The sequence below is a fragment of the Mus caroli genome, unplaced genomic scaffold (assembly GCF_978045245.1).
Source record: "Mus caroli unplaced genomic scaffold, Mus_caroli_1 scaffold_6, whole genome shotgun sequence".
NCBI classification, from domain to species: Eukaryota; Metazoa; Chordata; class Mammalia; order Rodentia; family Muridae; genus Mus; species Mus caroli.
Window position 1 is genome coordinate 72,961,975 of NW_028227261.1, and position 22,745 is coordinate 72,984,719.

Below are 22,745 nucleotides of genomic sequence, written 5' to 3' on the forward strand. Positions count from 1 at the left end.
TCTATTAGAGGTTGTTCAAACAACATAATACAGTTACCTACGTAACTGTAGTTGAGTGACTGGTTAAAGATCCAGAGTTACACACACTTACTTCATTACTACCAGCTGTAACCAAAGGTTCTTTCTCTCTCCCTTTCTGCAGTACAATGGAGCAGAGTTATCCCATTGGGTCCCATGGTTAACGTGTCTTATCGAAGAGACTTTATAGTCATAAGGCAATTTTTGCTTCTATTTCAGTCAATTTTCAGAAACAAAAATCTACATTTATTTTTCTGACCAAGTCACACATTGAACAACCCCAAGTAAACTATTTAAATATATATCTTTTCTTGTTTTACAATCATTCTCCATTCTCCAGTTATGAAGACTATATTTTAAACTTATTTTTCCACGATTAAAGCTCACCAATTCATAGGAAATGATTTGCTAAAACAGGATCTGACAAGCTAGAGCTCACTTTTAAGGAGCAAAAAGCTTGTTGCGCGGGTGCCCTGAGGATGCCCTGAGGCCCGGTGTCAGCTGCAGCAGGAGAGGCAGTTGGCTTTGCAAAGAGCTAGCAAACATCCAACTGTTGGGCTTCAGTCTCAAGGATAAGGGCAGGGAGACATAAAGCATGGGCCATTTCTCCTTCGGCACCTCAGCCACAAGAACCACAGTCTAAAAAATCCTAACAGGACCCCTACCCTACCTCTGCTAAGGTGGTACTGGTAACTCAGTGGCTGACAGTCGGTGGGAGACTTGGGCAGGTTGATCTTCAGGAAGGGAAATTCTAACATAAGCAGACTCTGAAAGAAACTGTAAAGAGACTTGGGGTTAGCCCCACCTCTGTCACTTCCACGGCTTGGCTTTGAGCATGACCTCTTTCTGGTTTTGCTCATCAGCAAACCGGGGACAGTTTTAGAGTTAGACATGATGCTGTGTAGTTGGCAAGAGTGTTCCCTCTTGCCTTCCTCCCCCTCCCAGGGAACTCTTTGTTCTGTGTGGTTTGTGTGGACTTCCCAGACCTCAAAAGCTGACAACCCCTCAACAAAAGGCCTACCCTGGACTGGGCCACTTTGATTGGCGGCAGTTCTACGACACTCTTGTCTCTGTCATTTAACTGCATGGCAAGAGCAGGTTTTTTTGTTGTTGTTGTTTTCTTGTTTTGTTTTTGTTTGTTTGTTTGTTTGTTTTTTGTTTTTCCCAAATTCTGAGAACGCAAGCTGGCCTGGGAGGCCCCTTTCTTATTATCCAAAATAAAAACAAATTGCCACTAGATGGCACTACTTGTTGTTGGTCAGAGACAAGGAACTCCTTTCTGTTCTGGGCAGGGAGGGGCCAATTTCACACATTACATGAAGATCTGAGAATCAAACAGACCCCACCTAGGAGCTGGGGAAATTACCTCCACAGGTTGTCTTTATCCAGAGGTGATTTTAAAGGAATATATTGTGTTTGGATGTCAATGTTCAAAGGCTCCAAGGCAGAAAATTCCATTTCAAAAGAAAGTGTGATTAATGAAGCCACATAAATCCTGCCGAGCCAGAGCCATGGCAGGGATCACACCACACAAATCAGACAGCTGGGAGCCTCTCTCACTTTCTCCTGTTCCCATTTCTACATCGTCGCTGCATCCCTTGCTTCCTCTTTTCTTCTTTGTCATTTCGTGAACACACGGATCGCCAAATCCAAAACAGGAGGGATTTTGACCAGAACTCATGGCTGCAGCTGCCTTCAAGCTGGGGCCTGGTCATTTGGGCTTTCTGCTTTTCCCAAGAATTTCAAAGGCTGACAGAGGCAGTAACAACCACAGCTTCACTAACTGCCTGGCAAACCTGAGGCAAGTCTGGATCTTTACATAGCCCACTCTTACACAGAGACAAGACTGAACAAAAGGATACTGTAGCTCTATACTAGAAGGGTTTTAGATGAGGTCTTGGGGTATTTTAGTGTACCTCACTAGGAACTTTACCCCCAAATTTCCTTGAGACATGACGTTTCTGCCTCTTCGGAATCCTGTGCTTTTATAGCTGCTACATGTGGCCCATGCTCTCTCAGATTTTTCCATCCAGGTACACAGCCTTACCACCCCCCCCCTCTCTCTCTCTCTCACACACACACACACACACACCTAGTTCACACATTTCTGCCTTACTTGCTGTACTTAGAGTCCCCTCAGTGCACTAGAGTCCTCTGTCTAGTCTTTGGCGTCTGCTTCCAAGAATGAATCCAGTTCCCAGAGTGACCGTGACAGAAGGTTACCATGCTATCTAGAGTAAGGGCCATGGTGCGATCTAGTTGTCAAACATTTGAGCCCTAGGGCAGATGCCTCTATTTAAATGACAAGTTATTTGATGGGTGCCCATCATAGACAAATACCTTGGTCTCGTCTCGCCTCTCTTTGTCCACATATATGTTACGACTGGCAAATATACCCTGTATAGACAACCTGAGCAAGTAAAGCAACCATACAGAGGGCAGAGTGAATGCAAACACTTACTATGGTCACTACGATCCTCGGTACTACAACTTGGTTTTTAAGTTTTTAAATTCTTGTGTGTGTGACTGGTGTGTCTGCCTGGGTACTTGCACTGTGGTGTGGCTATGGAAGTCAGAGCACTTTGTGGAGTCAGTCCTCTCTTTCCACCTTTATGTGGGTTCCGGAGGTCAAACCACGTTGTTAGGCTTGCTCAGCAAGTACCTATAGCTGTTGGCCTTTTCAATGGCTTATAATTATTATAATTATCACCATTACAATATGCTAGGCACAATGGCAGTTCAAGAGGCTAGAAGACTAAACAAAATGGGTAATATCTTTGCCTTAACGGAAGAGACAAAAATTCATCTGACAAATTCAGTAAAAGAGTATGAAAAAAAAATCAAGCAAGTCACAAAAGTGATAAACATATGAACAACCATTTAAACCCATTTGGAAACTTAGAGCAATCTTCCTTTTATGACCAAGATCCCAAAAGACTGAAAAGTAGTCTCCACAGAGATAACTGCTGCATACCACATGCTCTGGCTCTTGTGTGAAAGGCACAAAGGAAAGAGACTTGGTCCCCTCTTGCAGTCTCAGCTTGGCTCTGATGTGGGGTGACCTGAAGGAATCTCAGCATCATTGTGCAGCTTGAGGAACTTGCATCTTCAGGAGCTGTCTTCATGTCTGCAGATGCTTTTGAGTGCCTGTGAAATGGCAGAGGCACATACTGAATAGCAACTTCCCTTCTTTTCTCTGAAAAAGGGTTTCTATGTTGCCCTGGCTGCCCTGGAACCTGCTTTGAAGACCAGGCTGGCCTTGACTCATAGAGCTCCACCTCTCATGTGCTGGGATTAAAGGCGTGTACCACCATGCCTGGCCCCCTTTTTTTCCTGCTATTAAGTAATAAAAATGTATTTGGTTTGATCCATACACTTCATGCACACTGCAGACAGCATCATTATAATATAATAATGAAGACAGGGCTTTCAGTGAGCTTAATGTCCATAGGAGAGATTAGGCATGCAAATGGATGCTATAATCCAACAAACTATGTCATCTTGTAGGTACAGGAATGGCCTTGGGAGAATGCAGGACCCATGGCCTATAGAGAGACTCTACTGCTAGAAGGGACAAGCACGCAGGATGAATTGAGAGGAGAATCTGTGGCAAGATGGCAAACACTCTCAAGCTATGAACAGGAAGCTGTTTTCCCTTTAAGCCAAGTTTACACTTTTCCCAAGTCACACTTCAGGAGAAGTTGGAACTGCTCAAAGACTGGACCACTCCTGTCTTGTCAATCAACTTCATCTTTGACGCATTTACCCAGGAGAAAGGCAGTGGGGTAAACAAAGAGTTGAATAGAGGTAAAAAATGAGAGAGAGGGAGAGAGAGAGAGAGAGAGAGAGAGAGAGAGAGAGAGAGAGAGAGAGAGAGAGAGAGAGAGAGAAACCTGGAACAGATGACTACCATGTACTCTGCAAGCAAACCAAACTTCTTCACATTTTCTCCTTTAACCAAAAAGATACACAGATAAATTCCCCTCAGATTGTCCTGAGATTCAGGGCCCAAGCACATTTCATTCCTTCATTCTTCCATTTTAATGAAGGTTTGTTGGATGTATATCAAGTGTTTTAAACTATGTGCTATTCTGTGTTGGAAGAAATAAGGATCGAAGCTGGGCATATGTGGGGAATTGTCTTCCTCCCAATAAAATGGAAACTACAACAGTCCCTTTAAGCTATTGTCACAGGACAGCAGTCCCACAGTTGGGCTCATAACAAGTGTTTTCTGAATACCCAGATCAGGATGTAGTAATGCCTGAAATTGCAAACTAAAACTCACGAATGAAAGAAAATACAGTTCTTTTCTCTGGTTTCTCTTTCCTTCCTGATGACCCCTGCCCTACAAGTATGTAGGCTAATAAGTAACTGAAGGTCCAGATGAATTTTATTCCAATCCAGAAGTCTAAATATGCCACATGGCTGATAGTTTGTCTTTCCAAATGTAGTTCAGTATCAATTACTTTGACCCGGAGTCTCCCCCAGTTCTCAGGAAGTAGAGTTGGGGGAAGGAAGGGGCGGTGGGATCCATCAATTCTCACAGGTACACGGTGAGTGGGGCACAGACGGCACACAATGCCCCTGCTTGTAGTCATCCCTCGGGGCCACGAGTGGCAGACATCGTGTTTTAGCTTTGCTCTCCTTTGTTGGAGTCTCCTAGACTACTGAGGCTGATGCAACCTCGCTCACCTGGGCTATCTGATGGTATTGGAACTCGTGGGTATCCTTCACACCATATTCAAAGCTAAGGATGAGCTATGAAACTGAATCCCAGACATCGACTCTGCCTGTACACACCTCATCCCCTAGGGAGGAGCCAGCCACTCTGGCCTCCATATTGTCCCAGTACACATCCCTGTTTTGTAGACAGTAAACCTCTCTAAGGGTAATTGGATCAGGCTTGATCAGTTCATGTCCTGCTTTCCACATTCTCTGCAATCATCTTTAAAGTGTTGCCACCACCAGAAATGTCTCTGTGTCCCTTTCTACCTAGATACTACTTATGTAAAATGCTGTGTAATCCCCAAAACTTATCCCCAGATGCACTTAACCAGCAATAAAATAATCAATAATATAAAAAAACAAAAAGAACAAACAGAAGGCCCTCTTGTCCTTCTCTAAGAAGCTGGTCTTGCTGAAATAGCCAAGAGTTCATCTATCCCCAGCTGCTTGGCCAATGGTCCCTATGGCCCTGGTACATGAGATACTGCAGTGAACAAAAATTAGAGAAGGAAATTATATTCATATATTTAATATCAGCAAGGAGCATATCACTTTTAAGATAGTAGAATGTATCTCTTTGTCCTCTAATTGAGTCGCTCAAGGAATGTGGCTCTGCAGGTCGCCTCTGGGTAAACTGTGGCAAGCTTTTCAAGCTCAAATAGGTTTGGGGAATGCGGAGTTAAACAAAGCTAACTCCGTTTATTTAATGTGAAACCATCGGAGCCTTTAATATGCTAATGCGTTCTGTGAATTTTGATATGATGTTTTCCAAACTTATTTGCTCATAGGACACTTGTTTATAACTCCTGAGAAGCAGAGATCTGCAAACTTCAGGAGCGAAAGACCTTGAAGATTCTTTGTCCTTAAAATCCTGAATGTGCCCATTGCTACATTCCTTCCTCATTAAGTAAGCACAGGCAAGCATCAAAAGAGTGTCTACTTCCGATTTGTTTCCCGCCTTTTCTTTTTACCTCCCCCAGCCTGGGCTTCCCTTTCAGCTATAGTTTCCATGACATCAGGGTGGCAAGCTTGAAGTACCTGGAAGTTAGTCAGTTAGTGACTAGAACTTAAAAGACTTAATTCCAAAGCAAACAAATAAATTGGAGCCCTCCCTCAACCTTGCCAACCCCCTCTGCCCGCCCCCCCAAATCAAAAGACCAGATTCCCAAGCTTCTCTGGGAATTCTCTAATGGTGTTGCCGACCCGAGTTACCCTTATGAAGGATGGGAAATAGAAGATGGCTCATAGTTAAGGAATGCAAAATAAGGATCTCATGACTTTCGATATAAAAATACATATGGTGTAAGATTACTGCCTAGTTCCCCGTACTAAGAAAGAATGCTAATATGCCCTGCATGTGGGAACAAGGAAACCAATCTGGCTAGATGGAAAGCCTGGATCAACAGGAACGCTGTGGCCAAACAACTTCGCAGAGAACATAATGATCTTAAAATAGGTTCTGTAAAAGGAACACTACCTAAGGAAAAAATAATGGGAACTCAAGGGACATGGATGAGTTTCTAGGGAGGACAATGATGGATGAGAGGAAATGCCAGGAGAAAGCCATAGACAGCCAGGATAATGGGCCTGGTGACCCTTTTACCTTCCTCAAACTTTTCTTCTGCCCTTGTGTAAATAGAGAAGCCTGACCTGATAGACAGAGTAAAAAGTGTATTGGGTTGGGGATGGGGGGTAGGGGGGTTGGGAATGGGCCACATGTGGGCTGAAAATATAACTCACGAAGTAAAAAAAAAGAATAATCATCCCATTGCACACATATCTGTGAAAGGGGATTGATTTACATGCGTGGTGTAGGCATGAGAAAGCGTCCCACATCCACAGGAAAGCAGGGGGAGCTGCAAGGCGCCAGAGGGAGCCAATCTTCTCGGACATTCTGGGCTTTCCTGTCTAGAAACAACAAAGCACTCTTTAAAATGAAGGAGAACCCCTTTTGCCCCTAAGCCTTGCCATTCTTGTGCCTCTGATATTTCCCAAAGATCCCATAATATATGCATTATTTTCCAAGTCAGTTATTCATGGTGACCTGCTGGTAGCACTCTGAATATAACGGTAGAATACTCCTACTGGCCTGTGGGCATACGGTTCGTTTCCTAATAGAAGCCTCAGTCAAGATAGGATGGTACCTTGAACTGTCATTCATTGAGATGGCTCTTACAATGTGGAGTAAGTTACTCATCCTTAGGCTATTGCTACTGAGTATCCAGAACTTTGGAAAAGCCCAGATTTTGGCCACCATTATTGTCTGTACCTGACACCCTACCTAGTCTTGTTCCTACTTCCTGCTCCACAACACAAGGCCAGGAGAACAATGCTCAGTACCCTTTTGGCCACAGAAGTTGTCACCTGATTCAGTCTAGGCCAACTTAGTATCGTACTTTGGGTATGGGCAAATGACCAAGGTTAAACTTACCACAATCCTACCTCCAGACGACTGAGGGCTGGAGGCTAGGTGGAGAGCCAAGGGGATATTGTCTCCTTTTCAAGGCCTTAAGAAGTCTTACCTCTTCCTAAAGCTCAGGAGTTTGAGTTCTATGTTTATAGCATGCAAATGAAAACTTCTAATTAAGTCAAAGACCTTGGTAGATGAGATTGGGAGCCTCAGTTTCTTTCTCTTACTCCATAAGAATATTTACCAAAAAATGGTGGCAGTGAAATGTTGACATTTGGAAAGATTATGTCTTGTTGGGATCAGTAAACATGAACAATAGCTAATAACTAGTGAATTTCAAATGTTCACTCTTCTGTAAAATAAAGTAACCCCAAACAGGAAGGCTAGTATCTGGGGAAAGGAAGGAGACACACAAGCAATGAGGGTGGGTGGGAGCTCGTCTCACGCTCCTAGGAGAAGCTGGCTTTGCCATTTGAATCCTGCATAGCTGGTGGCTACTTGTGTTTTAAGATGTCTGTCTTCCCTGATGCCCACCAGGCGGACACCAGTTTGTCATTTGACACTATCAGTGGGACATACTTTGGTGCTCTTTATTCCTCAAATTGGGGCCTTATGAAGTAGAAAACGCATAAGGCAAAATTCTGTCTAAGTAAAATAAAATGCAGGAAAATGCGACAAAGAGTCCTTAAGGGGAAAAAGAGTTTGAACTCTACTCTGATAACTTTGGAACCCTAAGGATATCAAAAATTTCTTCTAAATCAAAACTAACGGAAATACTAAAACTTTAGTGATGGTGTGGCATTGGAGAACATGAAGTTTTGTTGAACGAACGTAGAGCTTTATCAAAAATCAATGTTCTGCTATGCAAATTAGCCCTGGGCTAGTCCTCCTGGGATGGTCTTTGCTTTGTTGAAATGTTTCCAAGTGTAGTGAGGCCACTGTCCACTGGTTTCTAGCAGGTAATTCACATTTGCCAACTCTCATTTGTGTGTGGCTATGGTAACTCATATTGAAGGCCTGTCTTCTTATCTTGCTCAGCGGATGAGCTAATCCAATTACCATTTTTTACAGCATACACTATGCATTTGGTGTCTTAAATCCCAGGTAGCCTTTGAATGGCTGTACAAATTATCTTATGAAAGAGCATGTATGTCCTTTACATTTAGGTACCACAGCTGCTAGCTTTTTTCTTTTTTTTCCTTTTTTTTTTCAAAAAAATTTTCTTTACATACCTAAAGTCATCTCATCTAATACTAATATCAATAACCAGTTTACAAATTATTGAATCTTCTATATACTTTATTGAATCTTCTATATACTTTATTGAATACTTTACAAAAAATGGTGGCAGTGAAATGTTGACATTTGGAAAGATTATGTCTTGTTGGGATCTATATACTTTATTGAATCTTCTATATACTTCAGAATTTGGGAAGTAAATGTCCATTTCACTTGATGTGAATAGTCTTCATCTCACTTAACATGTGGTAAGAATTGTTATCTGGGAAAAAGGGATTTATATATTTGTGAACTTATATTTATAAATGCTACAGTTAGTTCACAAAATAAATACCTTTTTTTTTTTGGCCAAAGACATAGAGTCTTTAATTTATATGATAGTATTCCACAACAGGACAGCTGAAGGCAAGATATTAAAGGAAGTAATGCAATTCACTTATAATTAAGACTAAGTTGAAAAGTGAAAAGAAATTGGCTTACTCTCCGTGCTGCTGCTGTTGAACTGTCATCTCTGAGCTTATATAATTAGTGAAAGCATGTTAATTGAATGATGGCAATTAAGTCTGTCTTGAGACAAGAGGGTCCCTCCTGATCGAGGAGGCTATGGTGGTAGTATAGCCATTCTCCCCTGTAGAAAAGTTTGGGGCTCTTGTCTCATCTTGCCCTTAGTAATTCAGCCACCAACGACATAGCCAAATTTGGATTTCTCAGGTGTTAATTATCCACTTTGTGGGTTGCTGGGCTTTGGATTCTCTCCCCCTTTCTACAGGGTTACAGGGTTGACGGCATCAGTGTGTAGGTTGGATCCCAAGAGGCCGTGCGATTGACATCTGTGAGTTTTTTGTTAGCACATAGCTTCATCAAAGTAAGATAAAGCAGTGGGCGGAAATGAAAATATTTGGGGAGTTGATGTAGAGAAAGCAGTTATCTCTTCAGCCCTTTCTTTAATAAAGCCATTGTTGATTGAAGTATTGAGAACGCACTGAAGCAGAAGTTCACATGAGTCCAGTGCTGTCTGGGAACTGTAATTAGCCAGGTGAGCTCCTCTTTACAGATGCTGCAGAATGAGAGAGGCACATGGACCTTAGGCCCTGCCCCTGACCACTACTAATTAGTGCCTTAGAGAATTTCCTTCTTCTCTGAGAATACATGTATTGATACAAAAATGAGATCACCATAGTCCTTTTAATCTCCAAACCTCCACACTTGGGGCCTATTCACCAATTCAGGGCCAGGTTTTTTGAGGTTTTGAGTGTGGATTGTGAGCCTCCTGCACTCAAGTTGTGCGGATAGAATGTGTGTCTACACCAATAAGGCTGGTGGGAAGGGAGGAGCTTCTACGACTGCCACCCGGATTGGCCTGGAAAAGCAAAGTGCCAATGTCCAGATGGGGATCATGCATCCAGGTCCCAGAACAACTTCCTGAGGGAAATTCTGTAAGCAGGGCCAGTTACCCCAACTCCACAAGCCTCGCCACCCATAAAATATGGGGCCCTTAATCAGAATAAAGAGTTTTAAAATGGCAGAGCATTGGACCAAACACCAACCTTTTGATGCAGGACTGCGTGACCGTGCAGGGCACAAATCCATGAACTCTGTGCTTCTTGTGGTTCTGACATGGGTGAATCCTGTGTTCCAGGACTGAACCAGCAGTGTCTTCCCCTCAAGGCTCCCCAAATCTGCAGGGCTTGCTCCAAGTGAGTCTGCTTTTCATTCAGTACAGTTCCCTTCTTGCTTTTTTTTTATTTTAAACAATGTTGCTAGCTGTATAAATATTTTACAGTTCCCCTAAGAAAAGTTTCCAAGGGGCCCACGTTGAGGGGGCAAATCTTTGAAAGGGTTTTTCCATAGCAATTAAAACCTTTCAAAGCACCAAGAACTCCCCAGCCCCACTTTTGTTGCAACAAACGCCTGAGCTTTTTGCACTGTTTGGATGGCTCTGGGTCTGAAAGTAAGCCAGCCTCTTTGTTTAGTGACTTTGTGGGTTTCCGATAGACATTTGGAATTTAAATTCATTAGATACACGGCAGAGCTGTGGATGGAGCCGGTGGAGGGTTTAGCAATGCTGTGATCAGAAACTCTAGCTCCCATTTCCTGTATCTCATTTACAGGGGTAAAATGGCTATAAATCAACCCAAAGCTCATTTTGGCTTCCCAGATGAAGCTGAACGTACACTCTGACTTATGCATATACCATTTTTAGTTAACGCACCAATAAAAATAATTGTGCAAGCCTAAATTTGGAAGTGTTCCCAGCGTTTATGACAAAACTTAATAAAGCCAGGCGCACTGAATGTAATACGGGAATTTTATTGAAATGAAATTAGTCCGTCGTGTAAGCGCCACAGTTTCTTCAGATTTCTTGGACTTCATATGAGAACTCTCCTGGGGACCCTAATAGGGTCCTGCAAAAATTGCAGTGCCTAGCCTGGCCTGCCTGAGCTGCGTGGTAGCTCTTCTGGCATTACTGAGGTAACCCCGGGGTGTAGGCAGCAGGCTGTTGTGTTTTTACTCAAACCATGGGAGTCCTGGAGAAGTGGAAGAGGGGCTTCACTTGTGTCTTAAGAAACAGTGGCATGTGGCAGCAACCTATTACGTCATTTCCCTGGGGAGACAGCACGGCCACCGCCAGTGGATGTGTCCATGTCTATATAGTGCGCTTGCTTGCCTGGATTTAGAGCTTAAAGCCAGGGTTCTGTGAGATGCTCTTTTTGGCTGATCAGCAGAGGAGACACACAGACGCATCTTTGGAATTTCAGGTTGTGGGTGGCGGTGTGGAGATAAGAAGGAAGAATTCCACTTTTGATGTGGTGTTTTATTTACAGTAGCTCTCACACTTCTCAAATCACATAAATACTTCCTGGAGTGCTTGGGTTTTTTGTTTGTTTGTTTGTTTGTTTGTTTGTTTGAAAAAACCAAAAACATCACCATCTACACCTAATCCACAACTCAGTATCCTTCAGTTCCTATCTATATAGTCCCAGACCCTGGGATCTGTACTTGCTCCCATGCAGGTAGTTTCATAATTGAGCTGGTCATCAGAAGCAACAAACTTGTGTATTTAATACAAGTGAGGTTGGTTGCACTTGCTTTTGTACCTCTAAGATAGCGTCTCGCTGTCCAACCCAGACAAGTCTCAAAATCATGATCATTTGCCTCAGCTTTCCAAGCTCTGGGATTGCAGGCACATGTCACCAGGCCCAGCTTATAGTTCATTCCACAGGGGGCAAGGGGTGCAGGGTGGGGGCATATGAGGGGCCTACAGGATAATTGGAGCAGTCTCTGGGTAGTTTTGTACCCTGTTTAAAAATAACTCAGGGGCAAGTATTTCGGATCCATTCCATAGCTTGTATTGGTGCAGAGTTACCATCAGGAGGTCTACACAAATTCTTTCTTGCTGAAAGGTGAGCCTGTTCCCTTTTTGGAAAGGAGAATGTTTGAGTGCTGTGTTGTTAATAATCCCGTGTCTTTTGAAGGGAGCTTAGAATTATTTCCCTATTAGTCTCTCAGGCAGGCAGCTTTGCTCGTGCCTCAAAGGTCCAAGGATGGCTGAATTAGGCCTGCTCTGTGGGTCTCTTCAGAGTGCCTTCTCCAGAGACATAGTTGTGGGGCACTGGGAATTTAAACAACTACCTTTGGACACTGACATCAACTTTCCCACAGTTCAGATAGAACACATTATTTTCCTATTCACCCTCTCTTAAGCCTTCTTCTTTCCATTTTGCCTGTGCATTGTGCCTCTAGTTAACAGACTATAAAACCTGTCCAGCCTGTGAGGTGAAAACAGAGGTTAAGTTGGGCAATTAAAATGGAAAATGAATAGTGTCTTTCCTCTTGACAATGGACAGTAATAGATAGATAGTCTTTGAGGAGGTTCCCCCATCATTTCTACTTGTGTGTTCATGTCCTTTTGAGTGTAGGAAGGACTTGTGACTTGACTATAATCAGCAAAATATAGCCAAGGGGATAGGCTGTCATTCACCTGACTGTAACACTTAAGACATATGACATATGTTAGTTTTATATATGACTAACTTGCTAGAAAAAGTTACCATACAGACTTTTTCTGATGATATGATAAAGAAAATGGCTAGGTTGAGAGAGACCACATGAAAGAAGATCATGATGAAGGCACTTTCTTTGCAATAGACAGCTGTGGCCCTCTGTCCAACTCCAAGGAAATGAAATCTCTTAACATCTCCTAATAAATTTTGAAGCAGATTCTTTTTCTAGCAGGCCTGACCATTAGCACTCATCCTGGACAGGCACTTCACTGCCACCTTTAGGGATCCAAAGGACCTGATCCAACTGTTTGCATTCTTAACTTAGTGGAATATGCAAGATAATATATGTTATTGTTTTAAGCTACAGATTATTAGCCACTGTATTATTTATTTTCTATTGATGGGATAAAACACCATAACCAAGACAACTTATGGAGGAGTTTATTTGGGTTTATGGTTCAAAATAGTTGGGGTTCATAGTGGTGGGGACAGCAAGGCAGCAGTTGGCTGACATGGAGGCTGGCACTTAAAGCTGAAAGCTCAGAGCTCATATCTCAAACCATGAGCACAAAGCAGAGAAAAAAATAGAAATAATACATTTATTTTTAAAACTTCAAAAACCTGCCCCAGTGACATACTTTCTCCAATAAGGTCATACCTCCTAAACTTACTCAAACAGTGCCACCAACTGGGACCAAATATTTAAACTTGAGCATATAAGAGACATGGTCATTCAAACCACCACATTCCACTCCCTGCTCTCCCATAGGTTCATGGTTATATCATAATGGAAAATGCATTTATTCATTGTCTTTCAGGACCAATACTGTTTAAAAGTCTAAACTCTTTCCTGAAACTCAAGGCAATCTCTTAACTGTAAGTCCTTATAAGAGCAAATATTCTTCCAGCATACAATGGCACAGAATATTCATTATCATTCCAAGTGGGAAAAAATGGGAGCACAATGAGGAAATAATTAATCCAAGAAAGACTGAGAGCCACCAGGACAAATACCAAATTCTACAGTTCCATGTCTGGTGCCAAATGGCTCAGATGACTTGGCATCTTTGCTGCCTGTAACATACTAGTTTCTCTTGGTCTCTGTCTACAGCTCTCCTCCGCAATATTCAATGGCTCTAGCATCTCAAACATCTTGGGTTCTGCAGTGTAGCTCATGCTGTATGCAACAGCCTCTCAGGGCTTCCCTTCCACGTTTCAGGCCTCTCCTTATCTCATCACAAACCCCCAATGAAACCTTAAGGTTTCTGATGTACTATTTCTCTTCAAACTGTATATTCTATATCTCTTTGTACCCCAACTGGTGATTTTCACTGTGGACTTGTGTAATACTAATTAATAATAGCAACACCATAGATTCAATATGTTGCCTTGAAATTTCCTCTGTCAAAAAACAAACAAACAAACAAATTAACTGGTTACTTTTTAATTTAGCCCGGGGCAAGTTCTTAGGACAAAGGCAAAAGGTAGCCAATTCTTTGCCAAACTAACACAGGAACATCCTCTAGCCCATTTGTTAATATTCTCCCCCATCTTGAAACCTATTGATCTAGGCTTCCACAGTTTATATGGATCTCAGCACTAACACCTTACAAGCTTCCATAGGATATGTCATTAATGCCTGCTCGTAGTATTTAACCACTTTCCTACTCCAAAGTCTCAACATTGTCCATGTTCTGCACATACACAAAGTGGTAGGTCTGTCACAGCAATAGCCCATTCCCTGGTACCAATCTCTCTCTTAGTTACTCTTCTATTGTTATATAAAACCAAGACAACTTACAGAAGAAGCGGTTTATTTGGGCTTATAATTCCAGAGGGATAAGAATCCATCCTGTCTGGGAATTGTGGTGGTAGGTGGAAGAAGCAGCTAAAAAGGGAGCGTTCATATCTTAAACTACAAGCACAAACAGCCCATGAACTGGGAACGATGTTGGCTTTTAAACCTCAAAGCCTGTCTACCAGTGGCATATGTCATCTAGCAAGACCATACTTCCTAAACCAACTCAAATAGTGCCACATCTAAGCCTACGGGGGCCATTTTAACTCAAACTACCACAGCCTTTGGATTTGACTTAGTTGGCACTATGTGTGAGGAATGTGGTGGTTTGAATGAGAATGTCTCTCCATGGCTCATAGATTTGAATGTTTGGTCTCCATGGAGTGGCATGATTAGACAGTGTGATCTTGTTGGAGGAAGTGTATCATTGGGGGGTGGGCTTTGAAGTTTCAAAAAGTTCAACCCAGGCCAGGTTGCTCTTTCTCTTTCTGCTGCCTGTGGATCAAGATGTAGAACTCTCACCTCCTCCAGCACCATGTCTGCCTGCATCCTGCCATGTTTTCTGTCTTGATGATAATGGACTAAACCTCTGAACTGTAAGCCATCCCCAATTAAATATCTTCCTTTATAAACATTTACCTAGTCCTGGTGTCTCTTCACAGCAATAGAGCATTGACTAAGACAGGGAGTGTCTATAGCTTTTGGAGAAACCCTTTCCAGAAGCATTCAACCTGGTTGTCAAGCTCCAGAGGTATATATACTTTTAAACATTCCGGGACATGTTTTAAATAAATTACATTTACATAAAAGCTATTTTCCTTTCAAATTAGTTATTATTGTAATAGCAATTATCATTAATTTACTGTATGCTAGTCACACTGCTAAGTATGTATTAGTATATATACAGTAAGTTTAATTCTCCTGAAGATCCTGTTGGGTGGGTGATGTTACTAATTCCATCTTATGGACGAATGAGCAAGGCACTCAGAAGGACAATCTTCTTGAGGCCACAGACTCACAAGTGAGTTTCCCAGGAGGAAAAGGATAAAAGGAAAAATGAACAAAATGGAGAAAGAGCCAGACTTGAGGAGCAAACCTATAATCCCTGTAATCCAAACTACTTGAAACGGCTGAGGCAGGAGGATCACAAGGTGAATGCCAGCCTGGGCTACAGAGTCTGGTGAAACCTAGCCATAACTTAGCTAGACTTGTTTCAAAGTGAAAAGTTAAAAGAAAAGGGAGGGTAGAGTGGAGATCGAGGTCTGTGGTGGAGCATTTGACCAACTTGCATAAGGCCCCGTGTTCAATCCTCAGTACCGAGGGAAAAATAAGCCTTTTCCCTTTGGTAGCCACTTTGTCTCTGTATATCTTCTTTTTATAGAGTTATTGCAATGTACTATGAAAACTTGGCAGGAAGCATGTCTCACGTCTCGCTATACTGAAAGGGACTGTGGGAATACACCCTAGATATATTTTCACTAATGAAACAGCCAGGACTAAGGCAATGTAAGGGAATACTGCTAATTTATAAAGGAATTGTATGAGATCAAACTTCTGAGACACAGGGACTATAAGAAGACCTATTACCTTTTGGCAAAATGTTTGCAAAGATCTCCCCCCCCCCCCTCCCTCCTTCTTTTCTGTCATCAGATGCTGAGTTGTACTAAATATTCTTTTGCAAATGTAGGATTGAAAACTGAGTTTGTCATGGTCAGTAAAAGCTTAGTATTGGGTCTATGCACGTGTCCTGGAGTGACACTAAGTTACCTTCAGAAATAGCAACACAACATCCCAAGCTGGCAGGAAACCTCTGAGTCACCCCTTGTATTATTCATAGACCCTAAATTTAATCAAACATTCTAAAATTCTGCTTACACCTTTTAAAAATTTTGTTTGATCTCAAGAATCCCAGTTGGATTCAGTCAACAGGTTTTCAGGGAGTCCTGGGGGCAGGGAAAGCTGCTAAACACCCCTCACTTTATAGATTAAGAAACAAAAACAAATCTAAGACTGAGGGAAGTTGAACTGTTTGTAGTTAAAAATTAGAAGTAACAGATGAGGGACTAGAAATCCTGCTCCTCGGTTCCACATGCAAGCCCTGTTTCCCACACTAAGGGAATGTTATATATTTATTTTCTTCTAAAAGGTCTGTAATGAGAAAACATAAGATGGGACATCTTTCCCTACTCCTTACTCTCAGGTATACAGAAAAATATGTGGTCAATATTACTTAACATTTCCTGACAGTGTGCCCCACACTGTGTGGGCTCTTAAGCTCACTGGAAGATGCTGTCTGCCCAACCGTTCCTCCATGATCAAACCTTCCCCTGCACACTTCTTTTGTTGTTATTTCTCTTAGACACTTCTTGTTCTTCCTAATATAAATTCAGACTTTATCAACAGAGGATGCATGTGCAAAAGGCAGGAGTGTCTGCAGACAGCTTGCCTGGGATTATTATATTCTTCCATTTAGCAGCAGCCCCCCTGAAGGACTTCAGATCACATGGAATGGCTCTCAAAAGAGGGCGTGGTGAGGCCTCAAGGAGAGATGTCTGTCCCAGAACATTTGTAACCAGACACCACACCCCTTAGAGCAGCAGCTGAACTTAAGCCTCCTCTAGACAAACTTATTTTTAAAATCAAAACAAATAAGACAATTCCCCCTCCCCTCCCATCCTTATCTGTACTACTTCTTTGTCCCTGTGTCTGTCTACTCTAATTTCCCACCCCCCATCTCAGCAATGTTCTCAGGGAGCAAGCGTTGCCATGGTCTGAGCTTCCCATAACTGCGGGAACTGTTCCTTCCACTTGCAGCCAACTTGGAGAGACATGGAGGGGAGCAGAAAGGAAAGTCATAGCAGAAGAAGGAAACTTTGTTTTGAACCTCTGGACCTTGGAGAGTATAAGTCAAGTTCAGCTTCACAAGCTTGCTCCTCGGCTGGCAGGTCCCATCAGCCCGCTTGACACCATGGCTATTATTCCACCTCATCTTATTCATTTTTCAGGTGACATTGACTGAGTCCTTTCTGTGTAGTAAGCACTCCTCTTGGCACTGAGGATGAAATCACCAACTTAATTTCTTTCTCCAAAATATAAGTATTTCCATGGAGGGGCCAGCCCAGTGAATAAGTACTTGCAATCATGAATGAGTTATATGGGAACATACAGAAAGACAACCTAAGACTGTGTATAAGTTATTTATTGCTGCATAACAAATTGCTCCAGACGTGGCAGTTTAAAACAACAAATTCTGATTATCTCATGCAGTGTCTAGGGGTCAGGGGCTTACTGGATAGCTTTGGCTCACAGTCAATCATGAGCTTGTTGTCAAGATGTCACTTGGGGCTACAGTCATCCACAGGCTTCACTAAGATACAGAAGAAAATCCCCCAGTGAGGTCACTCCCGAGACTTCTGACCTTAGTTCTGTATCACATGGTCCCCTCCTTTGGGCTGATCACAACAAGGTAACCACTCTTTCTTTCTCCTAGCATGCAATTTAAGAGCAAGCCAGACAGATGTCAAGGTGTCTCTGTGACCTAACCTTATTATTCTCTTGTTATCACTTTTGCCATATTCTGTTGGTCATAATGCAACCATTGAATAAGGCGTCTACACAAAAGAATGTGAAAGCTAGGAAGAGGGCTTATCAGAGACCATCATGAAAGTTTGTCACCAGTCAGTCTAGGAAGATTAGTCAAACCTCCATCCTCCCCCAATAGAAGCCAAGATTGCAATGAGGAAGAGAACTAACACCCTTCTATGGTTCATGCAAATTCCTGTCAGCTCGCCAACCTTCCAACAAGGAGTGGGGTCTCTCCCACCACAATCTCTTTCTTTTTCTAGATGCCTAAGGTGGCCAAATGTCCCTTTGTTAGCCTCAGTCAGTCTGAAAGGCAACCATTTTCTTAGTCGGGGGACCTGAAATGAGAATATGCTAAACTCTGGCTAACCCATCCCAAAGAGCTTTATTTGAATTTTACCAAGAATTCTATATAGCATAGCAGACTGTAGAGGCCCTGTGATAGCTAATCTTGGTTGTCAACTTGATTGGATCCGGAATCAACTAAAATACCAGCTGCTGGGCTCTCCAAGAGTGGGGGATTTTCTTGATCAGATTATCGGAAGCAGGAAAGCTAGTAAGCAACATTTAAACCATAGCTTGTGGTGTTTCCTGTCTCTAACTGTAGAATTGATCCCTAGGAAGAAAGAGCCCTGTATTGCTGAAGTTTCAGTCTGGGCTGGAGTTAAAGTAGATGGGGCAGATTCTGGTGTCACTGCAACCCCCAGGGTGCAAGTAAGCCCTGGCTGCTTACAGAACTCCTGGGGTCAGTTGTTTCTGTCTCCAGGCAGGGAGTACCTAGCTCTGGGCCGAAACTGGATTGCTCTAACTTCTAAGAATGGATTGCCATATCAACCAGGAAACTGGCCAACTAGTTGTGAGACATAGCCATAGTTGAAATTGTAGATGCTAACAAAACTATACTAAAAAGCAAGCTAATGAATATTCAAAACTCGCTTGGTGGTTGTTTGAGTTTTCAGGTTATTTGCCTCTGTTGGCTGTAGTGACCCCACGGTTTCAGCAGCCTAAAGCCTAAAGCTGTCAAATGCAGCATGTGCAAACACAGCACACATCTTCCTTGAACTTGAGCCACACCGGCAAGTGTTATAGGACAGACAGTAAGTAGTCTCCAAGCATCTTGCCTTGGTGTCTGTGGACTCGTGCATGCTGTGTGTTTGTTGCAGACAGACACACTGAGGACTGCTGATCCCCTCCTAGAGTCTACCTCTGTGCTTCTCTCCAGGGCTCTTAGGAATTTTATTCTACTCTCTCTACTAATAAAATACCTAATTTTTTATGTTGAACATGTGACCATCCAAATTAAAGGCTTCTTTTAAAAATGAAGCTTCTGAATTTCCTATTAATAAAATTAATAAATTATGACCAAGAAAAGTGAACGTAAGTAACTATGGAACAGCATCAAGGAGTCAATCTTCCTCTAAGAGTTTGGGAACTTTGCTCTTTCTTTTATCTACCTTATCTATTATGGTCCTTGAAACCTGGATGTGATAGCTAGGTATGTAGCTGCCCACACTGGGCTACGGAGAAGGAACCTATAGTCTATGAGTAGTGAATGGAAATTTAAGCAGAGGAAAAAAAATCAGTTATGCTTAACGCCAAAAGGGTAAAACTGGCTGAAACCGCTACAGTTTAGAAGGAGAAGGAAGATATCTGGATTCCGATGCTAAAGGTCTTAGAGCTCGATATAGACTCCAAATGATCCTTTCATTCCAAGCTCATGAGACTTTGGTACAGTGGCTTACTATGGAAAATTCCACCCCTCTTTTTGGCCAATTGAACCTTTAAAATGCTTCAAGGGTTACTATGGTCGCCTCTTCCTTGAACAACACTAAAACTATGTGGTCTACAAGAGCATCCCCAAGGTAAAGCTTCTACAGGTCCATGTTCTACAAGTTAATGATTTCTTGTGCAGATACACTTACACCATGGGCTTTCTGGAATGTTTGACATCCTAATGTCGTCCCTGGCTATGAAGTTTTCTAAACAGTCATCTGTTACTCCCATCTTAAAAGACACTAAACTCATCTTTCTGTTTACATGTCTATGTTGATTGTGATTAGTGTTGTTCTTGGGGAGGGAGACTAAGCACATACACATGTGTTTTCTTCCCAGTGTTTCTGTTGCTCATTAAGTTCTGAGTTCACACGTCTCTCATCACACATCAGTTGTATAATATTCTGAGTAGTCAGTTAACAGGAGGCAACACTCTCTTCTGGATTCTATTGTTGACTCAGATGGGGGTTGAAACTGTTGTCCTACTGCTCAAAAAAACAAAAAACAAACCTGTTATCTGTTTATGATACAGTTACATGTCAGACATTATACCAGGAGAAAAAAATTAAATTTTACAACTAAAACATGAGGCAAAAGTTTTTGTTGCAATCCAGAAAATTTAATTCTAGTAAAACAGAAAATAAATACATTAAAAGGATACTTGAGAGTCCATAGGCCCATCTTCTACCCAGATATATCAACTAAGAAATTTTAGAGGCTTAAGAGAATGTTTCTCATGCAAGATCATTTGGTGTTGGAGGGAAAAGATGTGAGGTCATGCTTCATGAACAACCTTAAGGAAGTCAGCTGGCACGGGCAAGGTGTTCTCACATGATTATCAGGACCTCCTCTAGCCTCAACATTCTGTAAGCACACGGGGCTAACGGGTGGATGAAGACACTGGTTTACCTTAGTAATTCCTCAGCTCAACTGTGCTATGACAGAGACATATACTCAGTGGCAAACAGAGAGGACAGGCACTGGCTTTTAAAGATGTTAGGCCTCACTGATCTGAGAAACCCTTTTTGTTGGAATGAGGAGACCCTGCCTTGTGGAAGAAACTCTTTTGTCTATTATTCTACATGGCAGCCAGGGCCACCACGTAGAAGGTTTCTGAACCTTACCATTTTAGCCACTTCTAACTTGAAGAGGGGAACAAAAGGCCTTCCCTGGAGAATGTGTGGTCTTCAAAGTCCACCTCTTACTGATAATCTTGGGCTAAAGCTTATTGCTGTGGTGACCAAGCTTATAGATTCCCTGACTGTACAATTCTGTCACAAGCCTGATAGACTTCTAATCTATTTGCTTGCAGTCTGCTTCTTCCTGGTTAAAACTCTCCAGTATGAGTCATGCTTTCTTTCCATCCTCACCCCTGCTCCATTTCCTCATTGCCTTGGGGGCCATCTAGCTTAGACTGAGAGGAGGCTTCACTCCTGATATGATCTTAGATGCAAAGCTCAGTCTCATTCAATCATATTCCTTACTATTTGGGTTTTAGAAGCAGTCAAATCTCCCAGCTTTTCAACACCTCTCGTTTCTGGTGTTCAGTTTTATTTTTGCTTGAAAAGAAGCCAGTTCTTGCCTCGGTTCATCTGCCCTTTTGTGAATTGCCACCAGCGTTCTGGTTTCTAACCCTTTCCCCTAGAGCTAAAGAACCAGCATGCACCTGGTCTATCTTCTGAACTGTATCAAGGGGCAACATCATCAAAGGATTTTGCCACTGCCTAACTTATCTTCATCTTCCCAGCCTCCAAAGTCCATTCCACCGCTGTTCCTGCCCTTGTCGCTGAACCATGCTATACATTTTGAGTTTGTGATATGGCAATATTCCAGCTAGAGTTGGGGCAACTTTAGCTGCTACAAAGATAAACTCTGAAATCTCAACAGCATAATACCACAGGCTTATTTCTTAGTCCCTGAAATCTGATTAGTGAAGAGGCTCAGCTCCCTGCAGCCATCGAGGAACTAGGCTGATGAAAGCCATGCCATCCTCATCATGTGACTTCTAGCTTATACTGCAGTACCAGTCAGCTCATAGATGAAGGGAAAGAGATTATACACTGGCTGCTGAGAGGTTTCCATGGCTTAAACTTGGAAGTAGAATATGTTCCTTTGACCTATGACCTACTAAATAGCTTTAAGTAGAAGACAGAAGAATCAGTGTCCAAGAATAAAAGTATAGCTGGGTCCAAGAGGAAAAGAAAAATGATTGAGAAATGTTGAGTCTCATTTCTTAAATTTTCTGAATCTTCATCTTTGATAAAATACATTCTAAATTTTCCTGTGATATTACAAATGGTTTTTAATCTAAAGGGATTCATGATCTTGGTCCATCTATTTGCAATGTTCGTCCTTAGGTGTTCCTTTTCTCTTAGGTTCACAGGCTGGAATAAGTCTCATGGAGACCTGTGTTTATTTCATTGCTTGGTAGAATTTTCCTTCTGAGACTGAATAGTGACATCTATTTGACAGAGAGATTTGCCTTTGTAATAAGACACTTTAGGTGACACTGAAATTTCAGTGACAGTTTTAAAAGACAGCCAGCTATTACAAGGCAAAATGTTGAATCCTTTCCTCTCTGGAGGACAGGTCCTTTCATTGGTTTCATACTAATAAGAAAAAGTGTGATATGCAGAAAGCTGCCTACAATTTTGTTCTTATGTAGATGAGGTTAAAAAGTGTGTGTCCAAGGCAATCTTTGGAAAGAGGGTGGGATGGGAAAGGGAAGGAGAGGGAACAGAAGAGGACAGAGCTATGGAGGAGGAAAAGAGGGAGGAGGAAGGAGAGAGAGAGAAGGGGCTTTCTCTTTCTGGTACAACTTAGATTTAGGTTAGTTCTTTGGATTCTAAATGAGCCTACAATTTACAAAGTAGGAATGTTAGGCCTTCTCTCTCTCTCTCTCTCTCTCTCTCTCTCTCTCTCTCTCTCTCTCTCTCTCTCTCTCTCTCTCTCTCACACACACATACACACACACACACACACACACAGAGTGCCCTACATCTTCCATCACTGGGAGCACTGCCACCTGGCAGGGGTAATGTTCACTGCCTGAAGAGGCTGGCTGGAAACCATCGCCTAGTTCTTAAAGAAACAAGGTTGTATTTTTAACAGAGCTTATCTCCCCTGCCCCTGAAGAGGGGCACCCTGTCTGCATTATATCATGGCCACAGATGCTGAGATCCCCAGAATGTACATC